The following is a 5,966-nucleotide window of genomic DNA, read 5'->3' as shown; positions in this document are numbered from 1 at the left end:
AAAAGAAATCCATTATTTTTGCATGAAATTGAATGGAAAAATAATGAATTTCTTTTTACTACACCTAATATATATATATTATTACTACATAATATAAATATTAAATTAAATAATATTAATATTAAATTCTTCTTTTTTTTCAATAAATATGCTTTAATGTTATGGTAGAAACTTAATATATTTTTTAATATTTTTTTTCATAATGTAGCATAATAATAGTAATATAATATAATATAATAGTAATATAATAATAATATAATATTATTAATGTAAAACACAAGGTTGGTAACAAGTTAACTGTGTGATGCAAATTGCATTTGTTAAAAGAAACTCTTGACTAAAATCATACATCCGGAAGCTATACGTGACATCGTTGTCAGATGGATGCGGCAGAATCCGTATTTCTTGTAAATAAAAAAATCTAGAATATAAGATACAACATTATAAAATTTTCCACTCGTTTTCTATAAAATGATTTCTTGAAAGCGACTGAAAGATTTCAAAACGAAAATAAAACAAATAAAATGTAATTTGAAGTATTTTGTTTAGTTTTGTGTAAAAATGATGCAAAATACTCGATATTCTTGAAACTAGAAATTATATAATATTAAATAAATCAATGTTCCTGAATATTTGCAAGACATTGCAATTGAATGGACATTAAATGTTTCTGCAATGTCTTTTTCACGTTGAATCTACGCTTCACAGTATTGCAATTTAACATATGATTTTGTATATAGGTAACTTATCAAGCATTAAATGTAATTAATTGAATCTAGATAAATAGATAAAGATTCTAATTACATTCAATTGCGAATGGACTATCTGCCGACTTAAATTTGCTCATTGTTTTAGATAAGTTCAATTTTGGTCTGTTATATTCTTAAAATAGATCTTTTTGTCCAGAATAGTAACTGGATGTTTTTAAAACATTATAAAAATATCTGAAATTCTATTCTGGGTATGTGTTTAAAATACGGACGAAATTTTCAATATATACATTTTTAATATTTTTTAAACATCACTGTGCTGATTGATATAACGAAAGTGTGGTAAGTGATTTTAATTTTTAGTGATTATTTTTTGTATATATTATTAGGGTGTCTTACAACTATCGTATTTCCTCTTAAGAACATATTCTTGAGATAATTTTGAGACGAAAATTCTAATACAAAAATATCGAGGTTACAATAGTTTTTGAATAATAATTGATTAAAGATGGTTTGTAATTCAAAAACTTTATATCATTATAACCTCGATATTTTCATATTAGAATTTTCGTCTTAAAATGTTCAAAAAATCCAGAAATAATAATAATAGAGGCTATAAAAATAAAATTGTTTTTATTTGTAAGCATTTAGAGTTAGCTTATAATTAAAAAAATTATTGTAGTCTTGACATTTTCATATTAGGATTTGTCGCAAATTTTGTCGCAAAATTACCTCAAGAATATGTTCTTGAGAGGAAATGTGGTTTGTGATACACTCTGTATGTATTATATATATTATTATATATATATTTGTATTATATATATATTTTATTAAATTTGAGGAGAAGCACACACTCACAATTGGATTACAAGCTTCATATTATATTCATATTCAAAATTATATTTGATGATATCCTTTAAGTTAATTAGTAGGTTATTTGTGTTTATAAAGATCTAGACTATATTATTATAAATGTTTTGTCATTATAAAAGTGTGAATTAAATGTATGAAAAACTTGTTATATTAATTAAAAATGGCCTATTTTCTTATACCTAAAATTGACGTATTAATAGCATATTGTATTATTCAATAGCGATAGCGTTCTAAAGTTAAGTTTAAGTACTATGCACGCGAAAGGACAGGTAATTGAAGTATATGGGACACACCGGAGATGCTACTGTTCTCTATCATGATATTTTCATTCTTGCAAAGTCTTGTCTCAAATCGTAGATATTTTTGGTTATTATCTTACAATCTTTTTCTATTTTAACAGGAATCAAAATTGAAAACCGGTAAACAATAGCGACTGTTTTAAAAGTTTTGTCTTGATTCGATCTCGATTAATAAGATAAGTTGACTCTGAAAATATCCATCGCTGTTTTTAAATCACAGTATATTTAGAAAGATTGCAGAAAAAATCGTAAAAATGTGTTATCGCCCTGGTTGAAGATGATTTAAGAGAAACATTTTCAGAAAATCCAATTCAGAATTCCCATTCAATTACTTTAATCTTGTGCTATCCATTTCTTTGAGAAGGTTTTTCGAGAAAACAAATCGTCAATAGCAGCAGCAATAATGGCATAATCATAAACACGAATCATACAAACGAATTATCTATATTCTACGACACGTGTTTCTGGCACGGACCCGACACGACGGTCTAATAGGGGTCCACAGAATTGCAGAATTATCGATATCGCGGTAGCATTGCAGAGCCACGTCCATTAATTCAATGTTAGCCTAAAGGGGTTTAAATAATTAATCGAGGGACCTACACATCACGCGATTAAACACTACAATTAAGCCAAAGATTCACTAGATGTCCGTGCCGGCGACCACATCGTCTTTCTATATCATTTCTGTAAGAGAGATACGAATTAACGAGCTTTGCAACAATATCCAATGTGTGATTGCGGATATAAATGAATCCTTCTATTGGTGAGATATACAATTGGAGAATTTGATTTTAAATTTAACTCAGTTTGATTACGATTGTTTGTGTTAATTTCTTTATATAATATTATATTTACGTTACTTTTACTTTAACATATTTCTTTTATGTTAAATTAATACAATAATTTAAGTAGACAGTTTGAGACACATGAAATGTGTTAAATAAAAATAAATATGATAAAAATAGATACGATCTAATTACAAAACACATTTGACGTGTCCCAAACAATCTACATAATAAATTATTATGTTAATTTAATACAAGACGAATATAGGTATTAGGAAGTAACACAAATAATATATTAAAAAATTGATAAAAATAATATGTAACACTGGCATAAAATTTGTAAGCTTATTTTTTTAGTAAAATATTGTAATTAATTAATAATTAATATGTTAAATTAACACATTTTTATCTTAAAATTTATCTTAAAATTGATATTACGTAAGTTTTGTGTTACTTGTTCATTTACTCATAAATTGTTATTGTAGTACTAAAAAATATTGAGTATAAATTTAACTCAAATAATACAATCATTTATTAAAAATTTAATATAAAAGTTTTATCAAAAATCGATTTTAACCGATAATACAAAATGTTTTTTATTGTATTTTATTCTACGATTTGACATTAAGATTAGTTATATTGGTATTAATTTGGTCATATCGATTTATAGTTATATTTGGCATTGAAATTAGTTAGTAGCACACATCAACTTTAAATTTTTACAATGTACCCCGCTTTTTCATTATTATACATATGTAAAAGCCTATCTTTTTCATCACATCAACCATAATACGCTACACTTTATATAATTACATAAAATTAATGTCATATTAAAATGAAATAATTAGTGAAAGAGGATTATACATTATCTAAAATTAAATCACTTGCATGATGTTGAATTGTGTACGCACTCCCTGCTTGGGAGCTATTCTACTTGCCATAGTCAAAGAGCCGAACTGTTTATACTGACTGAGTGTCGCGATTGTTGGCAAATTGGCGGTGGACGGATCTGTCGACGATGGCCAGGGTTTGATGAAGTAATGGACGTTCTCTGTCGGCGTGTTGACCTGGCCAAGCCACATACATTGTAATGGTACGTACACAAAGCCGACAAGGCAACGTGGTGACTGCCAATACGCATTTAGCTTTGTACGTAAGCCCTGTATGTACATACACCATGTATCTGTACATGATGCGTACTGATGTAACATAAGCTACGGATTGTTCTTGAGTTGTTCGTCCGCTTCATATTGAAATTCTTGTAAATTCTTATATTTCTCTGATATTTCTCTGATGTTTCGCTTCGATGTGTCTGGATTCGTTAACATTTCACAGATATAAAATGTCTCTTTTTAAAATAACTATGCAATACAAGACCCAATTAAATAAAAATTAAATAAATAAATAAAGAGTTACAAATGTCTAATAATCTGTTTATTACAAATTTTAAAAATTAAAAAATTATATTCCCTGTATATAAAGCTACAATCCTAATTATCTTTTTTTTTAAATATAGGTACTGTTTATTGAATATCATGATTAGAACGGATTCTCTATACTGAAAAAAAATATAGTCAATTTTAATAAATATTTAGTTGAATACTGTCAACTAAATATTTATTATATATAAATATTTATATTTATTATATATAAATATAAAGATATATTTACTTGATAAAAGAAATGAAGAAGAATTTGATTTAACAATCTTTTTTTTTTATTGAACAAATATTTATTTACTGTAAGCAAATGTTCAGTTGGCAGTATTGAACTAAATATTTATTAAAATTAACTATATTTTTTCTCAGTGTACATATTTAAAATAATAACAATAATAAGTAAATTTCAAGACTAATGAGAGCGTAGAAGGATTTGCGCACAGTTATTGATTAGAAATTATTTTTTCTGGACCGCTTAACATTTTTGATCGAATTTTAACGAATTTTAATTGTAATATTGCTAAGGATGACTCCAATGTGAATTGAACCATTCAGACTACGAAATAAAGAAGATATCAGTTTTATGAAGAAGTAATTTTTCTTATCAATATGCCCGACTCCTTCTGCGCTGATTCTCATTAGACTTGAAATTTAATTATTATTATTATTATATTTCTTCCGGAGCTAACATCAAAATCAATAATAAAGTTACTATGATAGTGTGGATCTGTAAGATCCATTTAATTAAAAGGCATTAATTATAAATCAATTTCAAGGAATCAAAAAAACATTACTCGTATAAATATATTTTAATAAAAATTATTCTTATTTATTATTTTATTAATTATTATTTTAATAAAAATTAGCAGATGAAACATAAAAAAATTGAATTATTTAATATTTTTAACAAAGAGATAAAGATTTATAATTGAATGGATTTAATAGACCTACCTCGGTTCCGGATGGTTAAAGACTATTAATCCATTAATACTGCCACCGCGATATATCCAGTGAAAGAACAATCGTAACCCAAAATGTTCATGTGGCGTGATTTTTATGGGCGTAACCATACAGCGTGCTGCGTCCTTTTTTCAAGCATCCACAACTTGACTGTGTCGAGATGATGCATAGCTCACCAACGGTACGCGCTAGAAGATTCCACGTGTCGCGCATCCACTACGTGCCGTCGCAGTACGAAATTATGACAAAGGGTTTATGTCTTTCTCTGCTCTGCCACCTCGCAAAAAGAGAAATGTTGCTCATGCGAGCAGTAGGACAATGGAGGCACGAGGAAGTATGCAACAGCACAGTCGAGAGCTATCCGAAATAAAGCGGTTTGTTTCAGCGGCACTGTTTTAGAAATATCTACCTACATCACAACGTACGGTGATATTTCCCTTAATCAAGAGTACCGTGTACCACAAACGTTGACAAAGGGAAAACGTGTTTAACGGTATTACACGTTTCTAAATTGTGATTATTTTACATGTAATTACGCTGTCCTTTCATTTTCGCAAAAAGATAATTCAAAAGAATTCTATAATGGATTTTTAGCTTGTTATATTTGTCACGAATTTAATTAAAATCAACTATTTCTTAATAGAAAACTTATTAACATATTTAAATACCGGACGTCGCTCTCTACGTTCCATAATTCTGTAAAAAAGAGAGAAAGAAAGAGGAAGGTACGTCGCAACGGTTGCACGAAAAGAAATTATGGGCAACGAAATAACTTGCCTATTCGAAACGCTCATGCGCGATGTTATGCCACGTCGTTTATGTCACAACGGTGAGAATATATTTTACGTCTGTCCGTACTTTGTGTCTCTTTCTCTCTCCTTCTCTCCTCCTCCTCCC

Source organism: Atta cephalotes, assembly GCF_000143395.1.
Source record: "Atta cephalotes unplaced genomic scaffold scaffold00091, whole genome shotgun sequence".
NCBI classification, from domain to species: domain Eukaryota; kingdom Metazoa; phylum Arthropoda; class Insecta; order Hymenoptera; family Formicidae; genus Atta; species Atta cephalotes.
Note: the sequence above shows the minus strand (reverse complement) of the source record.